Source organism: Aquarana catesbeiana, linkage group LG01 (assembly GCF_042186555.1).
Source record: "Aquarana catesbeiana isolate 2022-GZ linkage group LG01, ASM4218655v1, whole genome shotgun sequence".
Taxonomy (NCBI): domain Eukaryota; kingdom Metazoa; phylum Chordata; class Amphibia; order Anura; family Ranidae; genus Aquarana; species Aquarana catesbeiana.
Genome location: NC_133324.1, coordinates 388999322 through 389026446, shown reverse-complemented (window position 1 = coordinate 389026446; position 27125 = coordinate 388999322).

Genomic DNA, 27125 nt, shown 5'->3' with positions numbered 1-27125 from the left:
GCTGAACACTGTGAGCAGGACGCACCCCACTAGCTTGTAGGTTTAGCTTAACACTGTGAGGTGGATGCACCCCACTAACTTGTAGGTTTAGCTGAACACTGTGAGCAGGACGCACCCCACTAACTTGTAGGTTTAGCAGAACACTGTGAGCAGGACGCACTGCACTAACTGTAAATAGTCTAGCTGCCTGACTGTGGTACTAATAGGATCAAAAGAACACCAGCAATTTTCTTCAGGTAGCTGTATTTACTGTAACAAGACAAGCCTGCCTGTCAGTAAGAAGATAACAGAAACGGATCTAGCTGAACACTGTGAGCAGGACGCACCCCACTAGCTTGTAGGTTTAGCTGAACACTGTGAGGTGGACACACCCCACTAACTTGTAGGTTTAGCTGAACACTGTGAGCAGGACGCACCCCACTAACTTGTAGGTTTAGCAGAACACTGTGAGCAGGACGCACTGCACTAACTGTAAATAGTCTAGCTGCCTGACTGTGGTACTAATAGGATCAAAAGAACACCAGCAATTTTCTTCAGGTAGCTGTATTTACTGTAACAAGACAAGCCTGCCTGTTAGTAAGAAGATAACAGAAACGGATCTAGCTGAACACTGTGAGCAGGACGCACCCCACTAGCTTGTAGGTTTAGCTGAACACTGTGAGGTGGACGCACCCCACTAACTTGTAGGTTTAGCTGAACACTGTGAGCAGGAAGCACCCCACTTACTTGTAGGTTTAGCAGAACACTGTGGGCAGGACGCACTGCACTAACTGTAAATAGTCTAGCTGCCTGACTGTGGTACTAATAGGATCAAAAGAACACCAGTAATTTTCTTTAAAATACTGTAACAAGACAAGCCTGCCTGTCAGTAAGAAGATAACAGGAACGGATCTAGCTGAACACTGTGAGCAGGACGCACTGCACTAAATGTAAGTAGTCTAGCTGCCTGACTGTGGTACTAATAGGATCAAAAGAACACTAGTAATTTTCTTCAAAATACTGTAACAAGACAAGCCTGCCTGTCAGTAGGAATATAACAGGAACGGATCTAGCTGAACACTGTGAGCAGGACGCACTGCACTAAATGTAAATAGTCTAGAAGATAACAGGAACGGATCTAGCTAAACTGAATACAGTGTATATATATATATATATATATATATATATATGCAACACCTGGGATGCATATATATACACAATACACTTTAAGTGCAGCTAACTGACTGACTGTCCTGCCTAATCTAGCTAACTCAAATGAAATGACACTGTCTCTCTCTCTCTCTAAGCACACCGGAACACACTGCACAGGGCCGCCGTGCAGGCGGCCTTATATAGTGTGGGGCGTGTACTAAATCCCCTGAGCCATAATTGGCCAAAGCCTCCTTGGCTTTGGCCAATTATGGCTCTCTGTTAAGGCGGCGCTGTGATTGGCCAAGCATGCGGGTCATAGTGCATGCTTGGCCAATCATCAGCAAGCAATGCACTGCAATGCCGCAGTGAATTATGGGCCGTGACGCGCCACACGAATTTGGCGCGAACGGCCCATATCGTTCGCAATTCGGTGAACGATCAAACAGCCGATGTTCGAGTCGAACATGGGTTTGACTCGAACACGAAGCTCATCCCTATTGTTTAATAATAAAAATAAATAGAACAAACGTAAACAAAACATAGCCAATAGTTCGGTAGCGGAACGTATAGTCAGCCAAGCCAGAAGGTCAGGGATCAGCGTAGTGAAACAGCAAGCAGGATCTGGAGCCAAAAGGGATGTCAGCCAAGCAAGTCTTTCAACAGGAACACAGGAGATAGTCTCTGTGATGTTGACCAAGGCGAAGGCAGAGATCCTCTGGGCTGGACGGCTTAAGTAGGCAGGACTGATGAGCAGGATATCATCAACAGCTGAGTAACTGTAGAGAGATAGGAGCTGGCAATTAGACGACAGCTGAGCGGCCAGCTCAGAGAAGGAAGGGCTGAGCCCAGCTCTGGCAGCCGCTGCCGGCTGCTCCGGTAAGCGGTGGAGGGCACCGGAGCACGGCAGGAGGCGGGGGCCCTCCCCGCCACCGATAAAAGTGATCTTGCAGCAAATCCGCTGCTGAGACCACTTTTATCTGAAAGCCGACTGCCCGTTGAAGAAGTGGATACCAGAGTTATGGCAGCTAGCTGCTGCCATAACATCAATACTCCACTTCAAACAGCCTATGTATAATGATGGCGGGCGGTCGGCAAGTGGTTAAAGTGTAACTCCACTTTTGTTGAGAAAAAAGCATTCCTCTCTGGGTGATCTACATACACTGCAAGGAGCATAGAAAACGTTGTTGCAGATTCCTATCTTTTGTTATTCTGGAGAAATCAATGTGTGTTTGTCTCTGCCTCTGTTCTGAGTGGGTCTAATGGGAGTGGTTTCATAATTAACTGTCAGGTGTGGCAGCAGCAGGGCACTAATGAGGAAACTTGCTGGGCCTGCATCCCTTTAGGCAAGTTCCTATTGAAAGTATCTTTCCAAAAATGACAAATCTTCCAAAAATGACAAATCTGACTTGTATCTTAGTGCAGATTTCCAGGAAAATTTGTGAGCCAATCACACAAGCAGGAAATTATGTTTCTGGGGAGTGGTCAGTACACATCACATTTTGTGTACAGAACAACCCCAGGTAGCCATATTACGATGCATTCTGCGAAAATTACAGAGCTGCAGAATGAAAAGGAAAGGTAATTATTAATAACAACATGATTAGTGTCGCAATTATATGCGCTATATTATGCTTTCCTTATCTGCTATTTTATTCCCCTGCGAAAGTTGAGTTACCCTTTAAATAAAAAAAATTGATCCCTTGAAAAGTGAATAGCATGTTTGCCTTAAAAAAAATGAACCCCACTGCCTGCAGGGAAAACTTTTATTTGTATTACCAGATCATTTAAAATCAGCTATTAATTTTGAGTGGGCAGATTTTTGGCAAGATGCTTTACTATATATGAGATAACTAGTGATGTATGAGTGGCATGGCTTTTAGCAATACAATTACCCTTGACTTTCATATTGCGATATTATTCCTTTGTGATGTCTCCCACTATGGCATATGAAGTAGGACAATATATTATATGTATAATATAATATAATATAAGTTGCTATGAAGTGGTAATATAGAGTGACTTGCAAAAATATTCACCCCCTTGGCATTTTTCGTGTTTTGTTGCCTCACAATCTGGAATTAATATAGACTGTTTGAGGATTTGCATCATTTAATTTACAGAATATGACCACAACTTTGAAGATGTTTTTTTTTATTGTGAAGCAAACAACAAATAGGACAAAATAAAAAGTTAATGTGCATAACTATTCACCCCCTAAAGTCAATACTTTGCAGTATTACCGCCTTTTGCAGCTATCACAGCTCCAAGTCGCTTTGGATAAGTCTCTATGAGCTTGCCACATATTACCACTGGGATTTTTGCCCTTTTCTCCTTGCAAAACTGCTCCAGCTCCTTCAAGTTGGATGGTTTGCTCTGAACAGAACAGCAATGTTTAAGTCTGACCACAGATTTTCTATTGGATTGAGGTCTGGGCTTTGACTAGGCCATTCCAACACATTTACATGTTTCCCCTTAAACCACTCAAGTGTTGCTTTAGCAGTGTGTTTGGCGTCATTATCCTGCTGGGAGGTGAACCTCCGTCCTAGCCTCAAATCACACACAGAGCGGTACAGGTTTTGCTCAAGAATATCCCAGTATTTAGCACCATCCATCTTTCCCTCAACTCTGACCAGTTTCCCAGTCCCGACTGCTGAAAAACATCCCCACAGCATGATACTGCCACCACCATGTTTCACTGTGGGGATGGTGTTCTTTGGGTGATGTGATATGTTGGGTTTGTGCCAGACATAGCGTTTTCTTTAATGGGCAAAAAGTTCAATTTTAGTCTCATCAGACCAGAGCACCTTCCTCCATACATTTTGGGAGTCTCCCACATGCCTTTTCGCAAACTCAAAGCATGCCATTTTGTTTTTTGCTTAAAGTAATGGCTTTCTTCTGGCCACTCTGCCATAAAGCCCAACTTTATGGAGAGTACGGCTCATTGTCGTTCTATGTACAGATACTCCAGTCTCTGCTGTGGAACTTTGCAGCTCCTCCAGGGTTACCTTAGGTCTCTGTGCTACCTCTCTGATTAATGCCCTCCTTGCCTGGTCCGTGAGTTTTGGTGTGCGACCGTCTCTTGGCAGGTTTGCTGTTGTGCCATGTTCTTTCTATTTGGTTATGATAGATTTGATGGTGCTCCTAGGGATCATCAAAGATTTAGATATGTTTTTATAATGGAATTCCGCTCAAGCTGTCTTGCGTACACACGGTCACACCAAATTCTGACCATCCAGAACGCGGTGACGTACAACACGTACAACGGGACTAGAAAACGGAAGTTCAATAGCCAGTAGCCAATAGCTTCCGTCTCTTACTTGCTTCAGAGCATGCGTCGCTTTTGGTACGTCGGAACAGCATATGACGATTGGTTTGGATAGGAATTGGATCCGTTGAAAAAATTTAGAACATGTTCTCTTTCTAGGTCCGTCAGAATTTTCGACGTAAAAAGTCTGATGGGGCATACACACGATTGGAATATACGATGAAAAGCTCCCGTCGGACTTTTTCTGTCGGACATTCCGCTCGTGTGTACACGACATGACTTGTACTTCTCAACAACATTGTCCCTTACTTGTTTGGAGAGTTCATTGGTCTTCATGGCAGTGTTTGGTTAGTGGAGCCTCTTGCTTGGATGTTGCAGCCTCTGGGGCCTTTCAAAAAGGTGTGTATATGAAATGACAGATCATGTGACACTTAGATTGCACACAGGTGGACATCATTTCACTAATTATGTGACTTCTGAAGGTAATCGGTTGCGCCAGAGCTTTTTATGGGCTTTATAACAAAGGGGGTGAATACATACGCACATGCCAATTATCAGTTTTTTTATTTCTGAAAAATAGTTTTATGTATATATTTTTCTAATTTTACTTCACCAACTTAGAATATTGTGTTCTGATCCATCACATATAATTCAGATTAAAAAACATTGAACTAAAGGTTGTAATGTAACAAAATAGGTAAAAAGCCAAGGGGGTGAATACTTTTCGCAAGGCACTGTATACTGTATATATTAGCAAGTAGCTGCATTTTAGTATTTTTCAGACAAACATACAGTAGTTTATGTTTCATGAAAAACTCCTTCTTCCAGGTGTCAAATACAAAATGACTTGTGTCAGTTCCCCTGATTTAGAGTAACGATTTTTAGGAATCTGTATTTCACAAGAATTTTCACCTCAGTAGGGGCATTGGGAATGTTAAAGAGGAAATTGGTGTGCATTACAAGTTAAATTGCTTTTGAGAGGAAAAAGTTTCTTGTCTCCTTATCCTTGAAATAGTTTTTTCTATGTACAGCGTTTTATTCTTTCTCTGTACATTGCATATGAATCTTTTGAACTATGCAAACAAGCAACCGTACACATATTTATGATTATGCAAAAAGTTACTACTACATTTAGAAATCTTTACTTTCAAATTTTGAGAAAAAAGTATAGCTATGAAAATAAACGTCAGATTTATCTAAAACATTTAAAGAAAGAATACCTGGGTTGGGCGGGTGCTTTCTATGTTCATATTGTACTTACTTGTTTTCATTAAACTCACAACTGCTAATAGCACAGGCTGAAATCAGCTAAATATAAAGGTGAATTCTCATATAAGCACTGCGCTATTGAACTAAATATAAATATAAATATATGTGCTGCTAAATGCAAATAATAATATAAAGGGTGAAAAACAATGTAGTGTCAATCTACACAATCACAGTAGCACAAAAGAACAATAAAAATTATTCAATGTCCATAATGAAATAAAAAAATAATTGTCCGTCATAAATAAGTTCAAATATACAAAAAAGAATCAGTTTTGAAAATAGTGCAACTCTTCAAAAGTGGAAAATGTTGAACACCGTAGATCCTTCACCAAAGTACACAAGTGCCAGTCCATACCCTTATAGAATGAGGCTAACCAGATTGTAGATTTCAATCGCATGTGTGATTAAATCACTTTAAGTATTATGCAGATGATCAACCCAATCTCCACTCAGATCTCCTCAGATTCAAATGGATGACAGCTCTCAGATTGTAGATTTCAATCACATGTGTGATTAAATCACTTTCAGCTTTATGCAGATGATCAACCCAATCTCCACTCTGATCTCTTCAGATTCGAATGGATGACAGCTCTCTCCACATGTAGTGATAAAATCAACACAAAGCCTCCAATAGTGTAAACAACCTCTTGGGTAACAGTTTTAATGAAAAAGTAATGTGATTACATCACAGATGAAAACAAATCGCCTTTGGTATATGTTAGTTACGTGCCGGGTGCCTGCGTGCTGCTTCTCCAATCCCTCCTCACTCACACTCGCAGATAACACTCTCAGCATCAAGATTCAGGGGGCGTGGCTACACGGCAACTGAGAGTGTTATCTGCAAGTGCGAGCAAGGAGGGGTTGGAGACGCAGCACGCCGGCACCCGGCATGTAACTAACATATTCCAATGGCGATTTGTTTTTATCTGTGATGTAACCGCATTACTTTTTCGTTAAAACTGTTACCCAAGAGGTTTTTACACTATTGGAGGTTTTGTGTTGCTTTTACCCCTACATGTGGAGAGAGCTGTCATCCATTCGAATCTGAGGAGATCAGAGTGGAGATTGGGTTGATCATCTGCATAAAGCTGAAAGTGATTTAATCACACATGTGATTGAAATCTACAATCTGAGAGCTGTCATCCATTTGAATCTGAGGAGATCTGAGTGGAGATTGAGTTGGTCTTCTGCATAATGCTTAAAGTGATTTAATCACACATGCGATTGAAATCTGAAATCTGGTGAGTCTCATTCTATAAGGGTGTGGATTGGCACTTGTGTACTTTAGTGAAGGATCTACGGTGTTCAAAATTTTCCACTTTTAAAAGAGTTGCACTATTTTCACAACTGATTCTTTTTTGGATATTTGAATTTATTTATGATGGACAATTATTTTTGATTTCATTATGGACACTTTTGAATCATTTTTATTGTTCTTTTGCGCTACTGTGATTATGTAGATTAACACTACACTGTTTTTCACCCTTCATTTTAAATATAAAGATGAAATGCATATATGGGAGTTATTTTACCTGCCAAATGATTTGTATTTCTGTTCATCTAGTTCTAAGATTTACACAGCCCCGCTAGACAGTACAGACATTCTGATTATCAGATTTTTCTCTGTTGCAGTTCAGCAACACATCTAGGTTAAACCTGGTACACATTATCGTTTTTTTCAGAGGAGCTTGCTGTACAAACTATGCAATTTTAGTACAGCAATCTCCCCACTGAGCTTTTGTGTTATGACATGGGGGACTGCCCCCCTGCCAGAGCACCCCGGCCTAGACTCTCAGCCATTGGCTGCCAGCACAGATTGGATGACAATTGGACAGGCTGATGTACACGTGGGCCAAATGTCAGACAGTTTCTGTTGAAATGGCTGATGCCAACTGCCCGTGTGTACCAGGCTTTACTTTCCTGCCCTCAGCCTGTGTTTGGGCAGAAACAAAGCAACAACAGACTGTAGAGGTAATATCTGAACTCCTCCTTTCAGCATGTTCCATGTGAGCATATTTACATGCAGGACATATGATTGACTCTAAGATCTGCCCTTCCCTTTCACAGTCCCAGTGCTGCTGTACAGAGGATAAAAAGATGCTGAAATAAAAACAAATGCAAGTATTTATACTAGTTTTATTTTAAAATACATTTTATATTTTTATAAATACACAACTGCATTCATTAGTGTTTATTTTTAAATATTGTTATATAGAGTTGTATTGAATCTTATAGGCTATATTCGAAAGGCAGTGAAACTCAAATAGAATACTTTGCTCATGTAAGCAAATCATTTCAGAGGTCTTCATATACAGTGCCAATCCTTTCAAGTGAATGGCACCCAGTTGAACACATGTCAAGCATAGAAAAGCTTGTTATGGCCAGTGACAGCAATTAGACGACAAACTAAAAATGATGCAGGCCAGTTGATCTCTTATAATAAGTCAGCTGGGAAAAAGGTAAAGCAATTCTACAGCTCCTTCTCCTGGATTATAGAGCAATAATTGAATAATAGAAGCTCTAGCTACTGATTAGGTGCACAAAGCTAGCCAAAATACAATTGTTTTATCAACTTATTACAATTTTCTGCTTTTTTAATGATAGGTACTGTATAAGGAAAGTAACTATGGTTATATGAAGGGAAGAGTGGGTAGTAGTGGGTAAAGGGTGTCCCAGTTCTGTAAGAAGCTGCATCACTCAGGCTTGAGCCTATGTCTTGTGGTGATGTAGGTCTAGATGTGATTATCCATATAATGTAATGCACTATGCTTTATTAAATGGAGAAAGAGGAAAACAAAGAACTAAACTTTTGATATGTATGTTTAAGTTACAGCTTACAGTTTTAGATATCTGTATGTATTAATATATTGTTGGAATAAAATACATTTTTATTCTTAATTATATTTTTCTTACTTTGTGTTTTGTGTTTACTTTGTGTTTGAAGCAGCAGCAGCAAGTAAAATAGTGGGTTGCCTCACATGTATGGGGGGGGGGGGTCCTTGAAAAAGCCAAAGCAGTTACAAAGGTTCCCATTTTTCTTAAAATAACAAACATCTTCTACTTGCCTGCGGTCCCAAACCTCCTTTTCTGGGGTCCCCCCTCTACTTAGGCTCGTCCTCTTCTATAGAAAAAACAAGAAAATCCCCACGCTATCATAAGAAAAAACCCCCAAGGAAGCAGCAGTTCAACTGTGAACAGATCACAACAAATAGAAAAAAACAAAGAAAAAAAACTGCGCTATAAAGTGAAATTGCAAAGAGTCAATATATGCAATAAAATCAATATATGCAATGAACACACACATATGCATCCAATGACATCAGATCATAGGTGTAAAATATGGTAATAAAGTACATAGATGTAAAAGAGGTAAGAGGAATCCCCTGGTAGTTATCTGTGGAAATCAGGTGAAAAAGTGGAAAGCAAATACACCCTGCACAGTGATCCTCCACCCCCAGACATATGCGCTTACCAGATGGGAAGCACAATAAGGCACGTCTCAGGACTATATCCAGGTCAGGCTGTTAAGCAATAAACCACTCCTCCAGATACCGCTATGGATGGTGAGCATGTAAAATGGGTCCTGGTATCCTATCTACGATATCCCTCCATACAGCGTGGCTCCAACCATACAACAACCCGAGTTAACCACATAAGGGTAGAAGAAAGGCAGCCATAGCGTAAATCTGATAGGTATTTTATTTAAAACAAGATAAAACACTTACAAAATGGTAATAAAAAGGAGCATTCGCCGGCCGCCGAGCACCCGTTCGTAATTGAGTGCGATGACGTCAGAGCGTCAACCTCCCGACGTACGTTTCGTCTGTCACTGATGTCCTCTTCTATATCTGCCCCCCATAGCAAGCATTTGCTATGGGGGCAAATGTGCGGACTCGGTCATGACCTAAGAAAATGGCTCCCACTATTGCCTCTGTGGTCTGTGAGGAGAGCGAGAGGGAGCAGCACTGTTGCAGATGGGCACAGTGCTGAATTGAGATAGGTAAATATTTAGGGAGGGTCTGAAGGGAGTTGATAAAGGAAGATTGTTTCACTTTATTGCAGATAATGCATTAGGGTAAAAACCTTATGCCCTTAAAACCACTTTAAGAAGGACAAAACATGTCAGGCTATGGACACTTTCACTGTAAGGTCTTAAATGGTTTTAATTGCTTTTATACTGCATGAAAATAGTCATATTCTACTGTGTTTCTTCTATGGCACTACAGGATTGTGGAGGCTAGAAACAGCACAATAGCACAAGAGCTTGGTAAACCAGTGAACATGCTTGGTGGACCAGCAAAAGTGGAGGAGGAGGAGATGTGTTTCACCATGAGACTGATACTGGAGTGAGAGCCCAAGTGAGTTAAGACCAACTTTTATGTGGTGAAACTATTCAGTTGAGTTGGAATTGACATAGTGATGCTGGAGGAAGGGTGTAGGTGGACAGTGGAAGTTAGAATGCGCAGCTCATTTATAAAAAAAAAAAATACTGGTAGATGTTATGTTTAGTTTCCAGCATTAAGTGTGTGATCCACTTCAAAGTAAGGAAGCAAATTCAGAGCAAAGTAAGGAAGCAAGTTTGTCCCAAGGCTGCTACCTACCCATGAGTAATTGAGGATACTGGGCACCTTGTATGGCATTATTATTTTGCAACCTAGCAAAAAAAAAAATTAAAAATGGTTAAATACAATTCAATATTTTCTTGGAATTGAAAAGAAAGACTGTGTATGTCTGTGAAAGATGGTAATTAAATGAGGTACTGTGAGCATGTATGCTGTACGTTGACACAAAACCTGGAGTGTCTGTACTATGACCAACATCTGTGTGCACAACAGGGAGCAATTCCTTTACTCCAATGTAATCATTATCAAAAACTAGCATTAAAGATTTCACATTGAAGATTTTACATGTTTGGCATTTTTATTCAAGTGTTTGACACCTGTTTTCTGTCATATTTATCAAGCAAAGAGCAGGTACCAGGCGCAATGGAAAAATGATAAACTGTTCTTTTTTCCTTGTCAAAAGAAGTTTATTGAGTATACAATGTTATAAAGATACATAAAGTAAGTTTACAAGGATCTATAAAGTAAGCTCATTGTTTTACAGTAGGGTTTATATAGGTAAATATCATGAAATTTCAAATATTAAACATTGGGTTCACGTAAACCTAAATTAAAGATATATATCATTTCCTTAGTTACTTTTGTAGGTATTTAAATGATTTATACCTACTATACATATTGTTTACAAGTAGAGTGTATATAGGTCAAATAAATTCTGATAATGAGCTTTAATCGTAAGGTGGAGAAAAGGAAAGAGAAAGAAGAAAAAGGGTTGAAAGGTAGAGGTATGGTCCACAAGGTTGTCCCGCTCGTCAGTTTATTATTCTTTTTAGTTCTCTTTGAAGCCTTAGAATGGGTGTCTCTGTAAGTCATTTAATCTGTTACCATGGCAACAGGACAGAGTCATTGAAGTTTGACAGGAACTGTTGTTTTATCCAAGGATGCCAAAGTTTTTCAAATTTTGGAATTTGATTTTGATCGATGGCTACCATCTTAGCATGGGACATTGTATTATTCATTCTGTGAATTGTTTCTGCTAGTACCAATGTAGGAGATTTTCATGCCTTGGCCACTGTTTGTTTTGCAGCCGTTATTAGTTGGATCATAAGTTTGAATTGAGAGAGTGTTAACCATTCCGGTTTTAGATTAAGTAAAGTTAAATATGGATCTGGTTGTATTATTTTTTTAAATATTTTAGATGCAATCACGAAGACTTCCTTCCAGAAGGTTTGGATTACTGGGCACGTCCACCATATGTGTAAATATGTGCCTATTTCTGGGCATCCTCGAAAACAAAGAGCTGAGGTATTAGGTGAATATTTTGCCACTCTAGCGGGTACAAGGTACCAGCGAGTTAGGACTTTATAATTTGTCTCCAGTGCTAAGATGTTGGGTGAAGATGACTTAGATGTGAGCCATATGTTAGACCACTCCGTGTCTTCTAAAGTTCGTCCCAGGTCCTCCTCCCACCTCTGAACGTAAGAGGGTCTATTAAGATTTGCTACTCTATATAATTGATTATAAAGTGATGAAATTGTACCTTTAGCAAATGGATCTTTTGTACAGATTGATTCAAAAATGGATAATTGGGATAATGGTGTATCCCCCTTTAGGAATGGTGTATAGAAATTTTTGATTTGGAGATATCTAAATATCTCAGAGTTTGGTAGATCATATTTTTCTCTAAGCGATGGGAATGAAAGGAATGATTTAGATGCTATGAAGTCATTTAGTGTCTGAATGCCTGATGTTGTCCAAGCTTTAAAAGAATTTGGGTAGATCCATGCCGGATAAAAGGCCGTATTTCTGATAAAAGAAAGGAGAGGATTGTGTGGAGATTGTAACTGATATTTGGTTTTTAGTTTATCCCAGAGAGATAAGAAGTGTTTAGTTATGGGATTATCAATTTTAAAGCGGTCTTTAGGATCAAGCCATAATAAATTTGATATTAATAGAGGGTCATTTTCTGAAGCCTCTATAAATACCCATAATGGGATTTCCTGTTTTGCATGGTATTTGGACAGACTGGCCAAATGTGCTGCTCTGTAGTAGTTAGTAAAATTAGGGTATCCCAGGCCTCCTTTATTTTTGGGAAGATGTAGTGTGTGTATAGGTATACGTGGTTTAGAAGAGCCCCATATAAACGAAGTTGCTCTTTTTTGTACTATTCTCAAAAAATAGGAAGGAATTGGAATAGGGAGGACTCTGAATAGATAAAGCAATTTGGGTAGAATAGTCATTTTGATTGCATTAATCTTCCCCATCCAGGATAAAGGAAGTTGCGACCATTGTTTTATTAGATTTGTGATCTGTCTTAATACAGGAGGATAATTGGTTGAGAATAAGTCAGAATGAGATGCTGTTAAATGAATTCCAAGATATGGGATTGATTTTTCTGCCCATGTGAATGGGAGTGCAGCCCTAGCCGGGATCAATTCCATGTTTGTGAGTGAAATATTAAGCACTAGGCATTTCTTAGGATTAATCACAAGGCCGGATAGGGCTGCAAATCCATCAAGAGCTGGTATTAAGTTAGGACCAGAGACCTGTGGTGATGATAGAAAAAGTAATATATCGTCTGCAAATATACATAATTTGTGTGTAATACCTCCTACTTCAATGCCAGTTATAGTTTGGTTTGTTCTGATGTATTGGGCCATGGGTTCGAGTATAAGGGCAAATAATAAGGGAGATAATGGGCAACCCTGTCGGGTACCTCTTTCGATATTAAAGGCTTCAGATTTTTATCCAGCGTATTTTATATAGGCTTTGGGTTTATTATATAATGCTTTGATCCATGTTAAAAAGTGGGGTCCAAAACCCCATTTTTGTAATGAATATTGCATATATTGCCAGGATACTGTGTCAAATGCCCTCTTAATATCGAGAGATAGAAAACATAAAGGGATTTTCCGTTTTTTAGCAATATGTGCCAATAACACTGCCCTGCGTATATTATCGCCTGCCTGTCTATTGAAGCCTACTTGATCTCTATGTATTAATTTTCCTATAATGCTATTGAGGCGTTTTGCTATTATTTTTGCTAATAATTTAATATCGAGGTTTAACAGAGAGATAGGCCGATAATTCACACAGGAAGTATCATCAGAAAGGGGTTTTGGGATCATACAAACAATTGCCATTAGTGTTTCTTGCCGAAAAGAATGTCCGTCTAGAAGTTTGTTAAAAGTTTCAGTGAGAATGGGAGAGAGTATTTCTGAGAATGTTTTATAGTATAAAGCCGAGTAGCCGTCTGGGCCTGGTCTTTTGTTAAGTTTTAGGTCTTTTATGGCATTAGCAACTTCATCTATAGTTATAGGCTCATCCAAACTGCTTTTTTGATTCTGAGATAACTCAGGTAAGGTTATTTTTGAGAAGAAGGATTCAGCCTCTGTAGGATTAAATTCATTGTTTGTCTTGTATAAAGTTGCGAGATGTGAGTGAAATTTATGGACTATTTTAACTGGATTACAAGTGTAAACATTTTTTGATAATTTCAAACGTATTGGTTTGAAAGATTTGTTAGTTGAATTTAATGCCCGAGCCAAATATGTACCTGGTTTGTTTGTATTCATGTAGAAATTGTGTTTGGAGCGTTTAAGGGATTTATCAACTGACTCAGTGAGAAATAGATTGTATTCCAATCTAGATTTTTCCAGATGAGATTTTGTACTCTGAGATGGATTATCTTGAAATGATATGTAGGCTGCATTAAAATTGAGTTCTAGTTTTTTTGCTAGATTTTTGCGTTCCCGTTTAAATAGTGCTATTTGTCTTTGTATTGTACCACGCAAGACAGGCTTATGAGCTTCCCACAGTGTTATTGGGGAGATGTCTGTTGTATTATTAATTGATATGTATTCCTTTAAAGCTTGTTCAATGGCCATCTGATGTAGTGGGTGTTTGAGCATTATGTCCGGTAAGTACCACGTTGGGTCATGCGCTTTTGGTATGGCTGAGGCTATAGTAGTGTATACTGCATTATGGTCAGACCACGGAATCGGAATTATATCTGATGCAATAATTTCTGGTATCATTCCTATTGTTAGAAAAATATGATCTATTCTGGTGAAGGTTTGATGAGGGTGCGAGAAATAAGTGAATTTCTTTTTCATTGGGTTACTTTCTCTCCATGAATCTACCAGATTGTATTTGGAAAGAAGTTGAGAAAAAGGTAATCTAGAGGTTATTTTGGATGGTGTAAAAGGTGATTTATCTAGAAATGGGAGGAGGACCTGGTTCGAATCCCCACACATTATCACTGTTCCTATTTTGTGTGTATTAATCACTTGTAATATATGTGAGAGGAATGGTGTAGGTTGTTTGTTAGGAGCGTAGTAGGAAATCACCGTGATTGCTGTATCCATTATATAACCCATGAGTATCAGGTATCTACCTTCTGGGTCTTTAATTTCTGATGATAAGGTGAATGGTGTGGATTGGTGAAATGCAATTAGAGTTCCCCTTTGCTTGGTACAGGCAGAAGCCGTGTAAATTTGTTGATAAAAAGGAGAAATATATTTTGGAGTAGAATCTTTGGTGAAGTGTGTTTCTTGGAGGCATACTATGTGAGCCTTCTTGTTATGGAAAGTACGGAAGGCTTTGGTGCTTTTTTGAGGGACATTTATTCCCTGAACATTCAGGGAAAGTATATTCAGTGGTGCCATGGCAATAGATCAAATAGTTTTGACTTACTTTTTGTTATGCAGAGCTGACTGCGCAGATCAACCTGTGTGGACTGAAGAGATGAATAGATAGAAAAGAAACCAGTGAATTCTGGAGTAAAGAGTAAACAAAAAACATATGAGATTAGATGATACATTGTATAAATTATTTTTTGCAAGTAATCACAATTTACCCGTGAAAGAGAATAAATATCTCTCTCAGGGGAATAAGTGCCTTCGTCACACTCCCACATAATATGGTTGGGAGAATGAGGAGGGCTAATGGGGGTACACGGATCTTCCGCTTACAGGAGAGAAGTGCTATGTCAAAAGACATCAAAATGATGTTTCATTAATTGGAGTGCAGAATATAGTTTTTGTTGAAATTATTTATTCCAGGGTGGTTGTATATGGTTAGTCTTGCCCTAGGCTAAATAATTCAGTTAGAAAGGTACTGTTAATAACTTTGGTATTGATGAAGATAGTTTGAATTATTTTGGGATTTTAACCCTTTTAGAGTAAACAATTACATATTTTATTCATATGTAACTGTTTAGATATGTTAACTCATAAAATTGAGGTTGTATTGCTTCAGATTAGAATAAACAAAAACATAATTCTAGGAACTAGTTAGGTAATAATATATTTGTTTTAAGAAAAGAAAGAAAAAGCTTCCATTACTTCTGGATTATTGAACATATTTGTCCTAAAAAGTAATAAATCTATTGTTATTACCTGATAATATATAACTGAACAAGAATTTCCTTATTTCTCTTATATATTCTAAGGCTATATGAATCAGAAGTAATAAGAAATATAACTGGAATGTAACATGATCCCACACAGTGTGTGACTATCAGAATGCAGTTACATTCAGTTATAAATACAGGTTTTTTTATAGAGAACCATCTCTTAGTATAATAAATGAAGAGATATCAGGAATTAGGATGTCAGTCCATTGAATCTTCTTGGTCCATGGATGATGTGGCATAACGGCCTCTTTTGTGAGAATGATGATTCCCATTTTGTTCTGAAATTTTCTGGGTGCTGCCTGAAGGTGAAGATGATGCCATTCTTCTGCGTGTGGGAGTGTTGCTGCTTGTGGGTTCTGTCAGATTTAATTTTAAAAGGGTTTGTTGTAGTTCATCTGCTGATCTGCTTCTGTAAATTGTACCTTGGTAGTTAAATCTGACTGAAAAGGGGAAGCCCCATTGATACATAATGTTGTGGCATTGCAGTTCCATTAGTTGGGGTTTCATGGATCGTCTTTTAGTAATAGTAAGTTGGGATAGGTCAGCAAAAATTTGATAATTGTGTCCTTGAAAATTAAGTTCCTTTTTTTCTCTTGCAGCAATTAGTATTTGTTCTTTTGTTCTGTAATAATGAAATTTTGTGATTATATCACGTGGGGGTCCATCTTTCTTTTTGGCTGTGAGGGCTCTGTGTACTCTGTCCAGTTCTAAACGTTCAATAGGGATATCTGTCTTTAGTTCTTGTAATAGAGCAGTAATAGTAGATTGCAGGTCTGTCACAGTTTCAGGTATTCCCCTTATGCGCAAGTTTGAACGTCTGGCTCTATTTTCGTAATCTTCGAGCTTAGTTTGAAGTATTAAATTCTCTTCTTTTAATTGTTCCAATTCTGTTATATTTTCTTGGGTTGTAATTTCAATTTCATCCATTTTTATTTCTAAGGCTGCGGTGCGGTTTCCCAGCTCTCTTATTTCTTTGGTTAGGCTTTTTGTTATTTGGTCTGAGGTTTGTTTTAAAGCCTTATGAAGCATCTTTTCAAATTGTAATAATATTACTGGGGATACTGAGGAGGCTTGTGGAGAAGTTTGTGAGAGGATTTGTTCTGTATCTGACTCAAATGGAGAGTCTTGCTGTGACATTTTCTGTCTGTGAGAGCGCCCTGATGCTGTATCTTGTGAGGTGACTGGAGCTGCTTCAGCTGCAGTGAGTGCCTGTGAGCTCTTTGTGAGGTGATTTTTATTTCTGCCACGGTTTCCTCCCAGTACCATATTTCCTGCCCAAACTTTCACAGTTTGTTCCCTGGGGCAAAAAGGTTCAAATTGATACCTTTTGAGCCTGCAGGCTCCGCTTTGTCCTTCTCTTCTCTCCTCAGCGGTGTGGAGCTCTAACAATGCATGTCTGCTCCGCTAGGCTCCGCCTCCTGCCAAACTGTTCTTTTTTCATTTGGGAGCAAAAGTAGAATATTTTTAGAGACAATAGAAAACTCACCTTCCAATATGATTAGAACCTGGGGAAACTAAAACAGGCTGCTTAAAGTGAATCCGTTGTCTTAAAAATATGTAGGCTTCCAGAGGTGGCTGCATATACTTGTAGCAGCCTCCAAAATGCTCTTTCTATAACTGAATTGTGGGCTATTTTGACATCCAAACCTCCAACACCTCCTTATGGTGCCAAAGCTTGTCAGTGTCTCACTGCATCCTGCACATTCCTATAGGCTAATGAAGCTGACCATTAATTAATGGGCTATCAGAAATGTGTTGGGTGGGGCCTAGTCGGTCACTATGACATTACCCAAAAGTGTCAGGGCTTTGTCTGTCAGGACTAACTGGCATTTAGTTATGAAAGAAGGGTTTGGCTACTGCAAGTATATGCAGGCACCTTTAGCTTTGTGTAGTCTATATTTGTTTTTCCTTTAGACAATTGAGTATCTTGAGAATTAGACAGAAAAAGAGAAAGAAACCTTTTTGCAAGGAAATGTTTTCACTACTATTGTAGTGCAAAACTAACCATGCAGTGGCGTAGCGTGCGTTGTCAGCATCCGGGGCAAGGCAAGTAATTTGCGCCCCCCCCTAACCTGCAGACTTTTATCACTCCCCGAGTCCCTTCAAATACAATAGTACTGACCTACCTGATTCCTATACTCACCACTACACACTACACTGACCACTACACTAAGAACTACACTGACCACTATACTGTCCACTATACTGTCCACTACACTAAGAACTACACTGACCACTATACTGTCCACTACACTACACTGACCACTATACTGACCACTACACTGAGAACTACACTGTCCACCACACTATACTATACTGACCACTATACTACACTGAGAACTACACTACAGTGACTATTAAACTGTCCACTACACTACACTGACCACTATACTACACTGACCACTACACTAACCACTATACTGTCCACTATACTGGCCACTACAATATACTGTCCACTATACTGACCACTACACTGAGAACTACACTACACTGACCACTATACTGTCCACTACACTACACTGACCACTATACTACACTGTCTACTACACTACACTGACCACTATACTGACCACTACACTATACAGACCAAAATACTACACTGTCCACTACACTGTCCACTATACTACACTGACCACTACACTACACTGACTACAATACTACACTGACCACTACACTATACTGACCATTACACTGTCCACTACACTATACTGACTACAATACTACACTGACCACTATACTACACTGACCACTACACTATACAGACCACAATACTACACTACACTGTCCACTACACTACACTGACCACTACACTATACTGACTACAATACTACACTGACCACTACACTATACTGACCACTACACTGACCACTACACTACACTGACCACTACACTATACAGACTACAATACCACACTACACTGTCCACTACACTACATTGACCACTACACTACACTGTCCACTACACTACACTGACCACTACACTATACTGACCACTACACTACACTGTCCCCTACATTATACTGACCACTACACTACACTGTCCACTACACTATACTGACCACAATACTACACTGACCACTACACTACACTGTCCACTACACTGTACTGACCACTATACTACACTGTCCACTACACTGTACTGACCACTATACTACACTGTCCACTACACTACACTGTCCACTATACTGACCACTACACTACACTGACCACTATACTGTCCACTACACTACACTGACCACTATACTACACTGTCTACTACACTACACTGACCACTATACTGACCACTACACTATACAGACCACAATACTGCACTGTCCACTACACTGTCCACTATACTACACTGACCATGACCACTACACTACACTGACCACTACACTATACTGACTACAATACTACACTGACTACAATACTACACTATACTGACCACTACACTATACTGACTACAATACTACACTGACCACTATACTACACTGACCACTACACTATACAGACCACAATACTACACTACACTGACCACTACACTATACTGACTACAATACTACACTGACCACTACACTATACTGACCACTACACTGACCACTACACTACACTGACCACTACACTATACAGACTACAATACCACACTACACTGTCCACTACACTACATTGACCACTACACTACACTGTCCACTACACTACACTGACCACTACACTACACTGTCCCCTACATTATACTGACCACTACACTGTCCACTACACTATACTGACCACAATACTACACTGACCACTACACTACACTGTCCACTACACTGTACTGACCACTAAACTACACTGTCCACTACACTGTACTGACCACTATACTACACTGTCCACTACACTACACTGTCCACTACAATATACTGACCACAATACTACACTGACCACTATACTACACTGTCCACTACACTGTACTGACCACAATACTACACTGTCCACTACACTGCACTGACCACTATACTACACTACACTGTCCACTACAATATACTGACCACAATACTACACTGTCCACTACACTATACTGACCACTACACTATACTGACCACTACACTATACTGACCACTACACTACACTGTCCACTACACTATACTGACCACAATACTACACTGTGCACTACACTGTACTGACCACAATACTACACTGTCCACTACACTACACTGACCACTATACTAACCACTACACTGTACTGACCACTATACTACACTGACCACTACACTACACTGACCACTACACTACACTGACCACAATACTACACTGTCCACTACACTGTACTGACCACTATACTACACTGTCCACTACACTATACTGACCACTACACTATACTGACCACAATACTACACTGTCCACTACACTATACTGTCCTGCCTAGTCTTCCTATACTGACACTACATATACGGCGCCTGTCTCTTCTCCCCCCCCCCCCCGTGTTTATCTATTTCTCACCTTATTGTGTTGCATCGGTCTGGAGGAGGAGAGGACAGCTGCCCCGGCGCTCACACTCTCCAGTGCTCGTCTCCCCTGCGCTCCGGCCGCCATATTCATTTTTCCCGGCGCACTGTGATTGGGCGAATGGAGGTCATGTGCGGAGGCGGGACTTCAGGAGCAACTGTGATCGCTAATAGGCCAGCCCCACGCCACACATGACCCCCATACGCCCAATCACAGGGCGCCAAACACTAGACATGGCGGCGGAGCGCGGGGGACACAGGAAAATAAATTAGGAGGAGGCAGCCAGTAGTGACACTACTGGCACAAAATTGCGCCCCCCTAAATGTCGCGCCCGGGGCCACGGCACCCCCCGCACCCCCCACGCTATGCCACTGTAACCATGCAAACAATTCATGTACAATTTCTGTTTTCAGAACTTATAATTAATAAACAGTATTCACTGAGAGACTTGTAGGGCCCTGTCACGCCTATTCACACACAATAACATGCACATTTTACTTATAATGCAATGTTTAAGTGGATTTTTTATTTTATTTTATTTTTTGCCATTCATTGTGAAATGTGAACATTTTTTCAAATAAAGATTTTCCACAGAGAAAATATGTTGAAATGCAAAAATTGTAAAATTTTAATGGACCTGCTTAATGTACACGAATGCACACAAACACAGAGGGGGAGATTTACTAAAACTGCTGCAGCGGTGCATGGTAGCCAATCAGCTTTTATCTTCAGCTTGTTCAATTAATCACTTGCCGACCGCCTCACGACGATATACGTCGACAGAATGGCACGGGCAAGCAGAATCACGTACCTGTACGTGATCTGCCTCCCGCGGGGGGGTCCAGTCGGACCCCCCCCCGGTGCCCGAGGCGGTTGGCTTTGGTCTGGGAGCGATGAGAGATGAGGGGGAGACCATCCGTTCGTGGCCCCCCCCTCGCGATCGCTCCCAGCCAATGAGAATCTTCCTTTGCTGCTGTATGCGAAACAGCAGCAAAGGAAATTATGTCATCTCTCCTCGGCTCGGTATTTTCCGTTCCGGCGCCGAGGAGAGATGACATCACTGTGAGTGTAAACACACACACTCAGTAGCACATGCCAGGCACACATTACATCCCCGATCCCCCCCCCGATAGCCCCCCAATCACCCCCCAATCACCCCACCCCCCCTGTCACACTGACACCAAGCAGTTTTTTTTTTTCTGATTACTGCATGGTGTCAGTTTGTGACAGTTAGTGTGTTAGGGCAGTTAGTGTTAGCCCCCTGTAGGTCTAGGATACCCCCTAACCCCCCTAATAAAGTTGTAACCCCTTGATCACCCCCTGTCGCCAGTGTTGCTAAGTGATCATTTTTCTGATCGCTGTATTAGTGTCACTGGTGACGCTAGTTAGGGAGGTAAATATTTAGGTTCGCCGTCAGCGTTTTATAGCGTCAGGGACCCCCATATACTATCTAATAAATGTTTTAACCCCTTGATTGCCCCCTAGTTAACCCTTTCACCACTGATCACCGTATAAGTGTTACGGGTCACGCTGGTTAGTTCGTTTATTTTTCATAGTGTCAGGGCACCCGCCGTTTATTACCGAATAAAGGTTTAGCCCCCTGATCGCCCGGCGGTGATATGCATCGCCCCAGGCAGCGTCAGATTAGCGCCAGTACCGCTAACACCCACGCACGCAGCATACGCCTCCCTTAGTGGTATAGTATCTGAACGGATCAATATCTGATCCGATCAGATCTAAACTAGCGTCCCCAGCAGTTTAGGGTTCCCAAAAACGCAGTGTTAGCGGGATCAGCCCAGATACCTGCTAGCACCTGCGTTTTGCTCCTCCGCCCGGCCCAGCCCAACCCACTCAAGTGCAGTATCGATCGATCACTGTCACTTACAAAACACTAAACGCATAACTGCAGCGTTCGCAGAGTCAGGCCTGATCCCTGCGATCGCTAAGTTTTTTTGGTAGCATTTTGGTGAACTGGCAAGCACCAGCCCCAGGCAGCGTCAGGTTAGTGCCAGTACCGCTAACACCCACGCACGCAACGTACACCTCCCTTAGTGGTATAGTATCTGAATGGATCAATATCTGATCCGATCAGATTTATACTAGCGTCCCCAGCAGTTTAGGGTTCCCAAAAACGCAGTGTTAGCGGGATCAGCCCAGATACCTGCTAGCACCTGCGTTTTGCCCCTCCGCCCGGCCCAGCCCAGCCCACCCAAGTGCAGTATCGATCGATCACTGTCACTTACAAAACACTAAACGCATAACTGCAGCGTTCACAGAGTCAGGCCTGATCCCTGCGATCGCTAACAGTTTTTTTGGTAGCATTTTGGTGAACTGGCAAGCACCAGCGGCCTAGTACACCCCGGTCGTAGTCAAACCAGCACTGCAGTAACACTTGGTGACGTGACGAGTCCCATAAGTGCAGTTCAAGCTGGTGAGGTGGCAAGCACAAGTAGTGTCCCGCTGCCACCAAGAAGAAGACAAACAGGCCCGTTGTGCCCATCATGCCCTTCCTGCTGCATTCGCCAATCCTTTGGGAACCCACCACTTCTGCAGTGCCCGTACTTCCCCCATTCACATCCCCAACCAAATGCAGTCGGCTGCACGAGAGGCATTTTCTTTATGTCCTCCCAAGTACCTCTACCCAACGAACCCCCCCAAAAAAAGATGTTGTGTCTGCAGCAAGTGCGGTTATAGGCGTGACACCCGCTATTATTGTCCCTCCTGTCCTGACAATCCTGGTCTTTGCATTGGTGAATCTTTTGAACGCTACCATACACTAGTTGAGTATTAGCATAGGGTACAGCATTGCACAGACTAGGCACACTTTCACAGGGTCTCCCAAGATGTCATCGCATTTTGAGAGACCCGAACCTGGAACCGGTTACAGTTATAAAAGTTAGTTACAAAAAAAAGTGTAAAAAAAAAAATATATATAAAAAATAAAAAATAATAGTTGTCGTTTCATTGTTCTCTCTCTATTCTCTCTCTATTGTTCTGCTCTTTTTTACTGTATTCTATTCTGCAATGTTTTATTGTTATTATGTTTTATCACGTTTGCTTTTCAGGTATGCAATTTTTTATACTTTACCGTTTACTGTGTTTTATTGCTAACCATTTTTTTGTCTTCAGGTACGCAATTCACGACTTTAAGTGGTTATACCAGAATGATGCCTGCAGGTTTAGGTATCATCTTGGTATCATTCTTTTCAGCCAGCGGTTGGCTTTCATGTAAAAGCAATCCTAGCGGCTAATTAGCCTCTAGACTGCTTGTACAAGCAGTGGAAGGGAATGACCCCCCCAACGTCTTCCGTGTTTTTCTCTGGCTCTCCTGTCTCAACAGGGAACCTGAGAATGCAGCCGGTGATTCAGCCAGCTGACCATAGAGCTGATCAGAGACCAGAGTGGCTCCAAACATCTCTATGGCCTAAGAAACCGGAAGCTACGAGCATTTCATGACTTAGATTTCACCTGATGTAAACAGCGCCATTGGGAAATTGGGAAAGCATTTTATCACACTGATCTTGGTGTGGTTAGATGCTTTGAGGGCAGAGGAGAGATCTAGGGTCTAATAGACCCCATTTTTTCAAAAAAGAGTACCTGTCACTACCTATTGCTATCATAGGGGATATTTATATTCCCTGAGATAACAATAAAAATGATTAAAAAAAAAATGAAAGGAACAGTTTAAAAATAAGATAAGAAAGCAAAAAAATATAAAGAAAAAAGAAAAAAGCACCCCTGTCCCCCCTGCTCTCGCGCTAAGGCGAATGCAAGCGTCGGTCTGGCGTCAAATGTAAGCAGCAATTGCACCATGCATGTGAGGTATCACCGCGAAGGTCAGATCGAGGGAAGTAATTTTAGCAGTAGACCTCCTCTGTAAATCTAAAGTGGTAACCTGTAAAGGCTTTTAAAGGCTTTTAAAAATGTATTTATTTTGTTGCCACTGCACGTTTGTGTGCAATTTATAGCATGTCATGTTTGGTATCCATGTACTCGGCCTAAGATCATCTTTTTTATGTCATCAAACATTTGGGCAATATAGTGTGTTTTAGTGCATTAAAATTTTAAAAAGTGTGTTTTTTCCCCAAAAAATGCGTTTGAAAAATCGCTGCACAAATACTATGTGTAAAAAAAATGAAACACCCACCATTTTAATCTGTAGGGCATTTGCTTAAAAAAAATATATAATGTTTGGGGGTTCAAAGTAATTTTCTTGCAAAAAAAAAAAATTTTTTCATGTAAACAAAAAGTGTCAGAAAGGGCTTTGTCTTCAAGTGGTTAGAAGAGTGGGTGATGTGTGACATAAGCTTCTAAATGTTGTGCATAAAATGCCAGGACAGTTCAAAACCCCCCAAAATGACCCCATTTTGGAAAGTAGACACCCCAAGCTATTTGCTGAGAGGCATGTCGAGTCCATGGAATATTTTATATTGTGACACAAGTTGCGGGAAAAAAACACTTTTTTTTTTTTTTTTTGCACAAAGTTGTCACTAAATGATATATTGCTCAAACATGCCATGGGGATATGTGAAATTACACCACAAAATACATTCTGTTGCTTCTCCTGAGTACGTGGATACCACATGTGTGAGACTTTTTGGGAGCCTAGCCGCGTACGGGACCCCGAAAACCAAGCACCGCCTTCAGGCTTTCTAAGGGCGTAAATTTTTGATTTCACTCTTCACTGCCTATCACAGTTTCGGAGGCCATGGAATGCCCAGGTGGCACAAACTCCCCCAAATGACCCTATTTTGGAAAGTAGACACCCCAAGCTATTTGCTGAGAGGTATAGTGAGTATTTTGCAGACCTCACTTTTTGTCACAAAGTTTTGAAAATTGAAAAAAGAAAAAAAAATGTTTTTTCTTGTCTTTCTTCATTTTCAAAAACAAATGAGAGCTGCAAAATACTCACCATGCCTCTCAGCAAATAGCTTGGGGTATCTACTTTCCAAAATGGGGTCATTTGGGGGGGGTTTGTGCCACCTGGGCATTCCATGGCCTCCGAAATTGTGATAGGCAGTGAAGAGTGAAATCAAAAATTTACACCCTTGGAAATTCTGAAGGCGGTGATTGGTTTTCGGGGCCCCGTATGCAGCTAGGCTCCCAAAAAGTCCCACACATGTGGTATCCCCATACTCAGGAGAAGCAGCTAAATGTATTTTGGGGTGCAATTCCACATAGCCCATGGCCTATGTGAGCAATATATCATTTAGTGACAACTTTGTGCAAAAAAAAAAATTGTCACTTTCCCGCAACTTGTGTCAAAATATAAAATATTCCATGGACTCAACATGCCTCTCAGCAAATAGCTTGGGGTGTCTACTTTCCAAAATGGGGTCATTTGGGGGGGGGGGGGGTGTGCCATCTGGGCATTTTATGGCCTTCAAAACTGTGATAGGTAGTGAGGAGTGAAATCAAAAATTTACGCCCTTAGAAATCCTGAAGGCGGTGATTGGTTTTCGGGGCCCCGTACGCGGCTAGGCTCCCAAAAAGTCCCACACATGTGGTACCCCTGTACTCAGGAGAAGCAGCTGAATGTATTTTGGGGTGCAATTCCACATATGCCCATGGCCTGTGTGAGCAATATATCATTTAGTTACAACTTTTTATAATTTTTTTTTTGTCATTATTAAATCACTTGGGACAAAAAAATTAATATTCAATGGGCTCAACATGCCTCTCAGCAATTTCCTTGGGGTGTCTACTTTCCAAAATGGGGTCATTTGGGGGGGTTTTGTACTGCCCTGCCATTTTGGCACCTCAAGAAATGACATAGGCAGTCATAAACTAAAAGCTGTGTAAATTCCAGAAAATGTACCCTAGCTTGTAGACACTATAACTTTTGCGCAAACCAATAAATATACGCTTATTTAAATTTTTTTTTACCAAAGACATGTGGCCGAATACATTTTGGCATACATGTATGACTAAAATTTAGTTTATTGGATTTTTTTTATAACAAAAAGTAGAAAATATCATTTTATTTCAAAATTTTCGGTCTTTTTCGGCAGAGGTGATCAAATACCATCAAAAGAAAGCTCTATTTGTGGGAAGAAAAGGACGCAAATTTCGTTTGGGCACAGCATTGCATGACCGCGCAATTAGCAGTTAAAGCGACACAGTGCCAAATTGTAAAAAGTGCTCTGGTCAGGAAGGGGGTAAATCCTTCCGGGGCTGAAGTGGTTAAGCTTTGACAATAAAATCTGGAAGATGATTGGTTGCAGAACTTCACCAGATTTTTCACTCTCCAGTTTTAGTAAATCTCCCCCAGGATGTCTGATATTTTGAAAATAATCTTATCTACAGCACACAGATTTGAATGGACAAGAGTGAATGAACCCTAAAGGGAAATTGGCTGGAGAAGTATATAGGGGCTACTATACAACACCTATTTTTAATGAAGAAAACTCTGGGGACTGTTGACTTCATCCTTTTTCATAACCTAATTAAAGCGCAATTCTGGCCATTTTTGTTTCTATTTTTATAAAGTTACCCCCAGGACTGTCACCTCTTGTGCTTTCACAATTGCCAATCATCACAATTGTCTCCTTTTATGTAGATGTGCAGCAGTTATTACTCACTTTGTTCCCCTTCTGAAGAGCGCGACCATCCTTACTGTGTGCATGTGAAGCCCGCTCTGTCCCTCTTCCGGGACTAGGTGCCTGCTGGCTACCCAGCATGCACCCCCCGATCTCACGCATATGCAGTGTAAAAGAAGCTTGCCCTACTGCAACAATGGCAGCAATAGCCTGGTTGCCCTTTTTAAAAATGGCATTTATTGCCACCTTGCATCGTGTCATTTCCTGTTTGAAAATGACATGATGCTACCAGCCGGCGATGCCCATTGACTCCGGGGATTGATGACACTCACCATGGCGAGGTACACAGGAAGAGGATCGATATGTCTTTTAAAATAAGGTAAATTAACAGAAAAAAAGCCTATATTCAGGCTTACCTGAGGTACTGGAAATATCTCCTAAACCGGCAGGGTTTAGGAGATATTTACCATAAACGGTTGC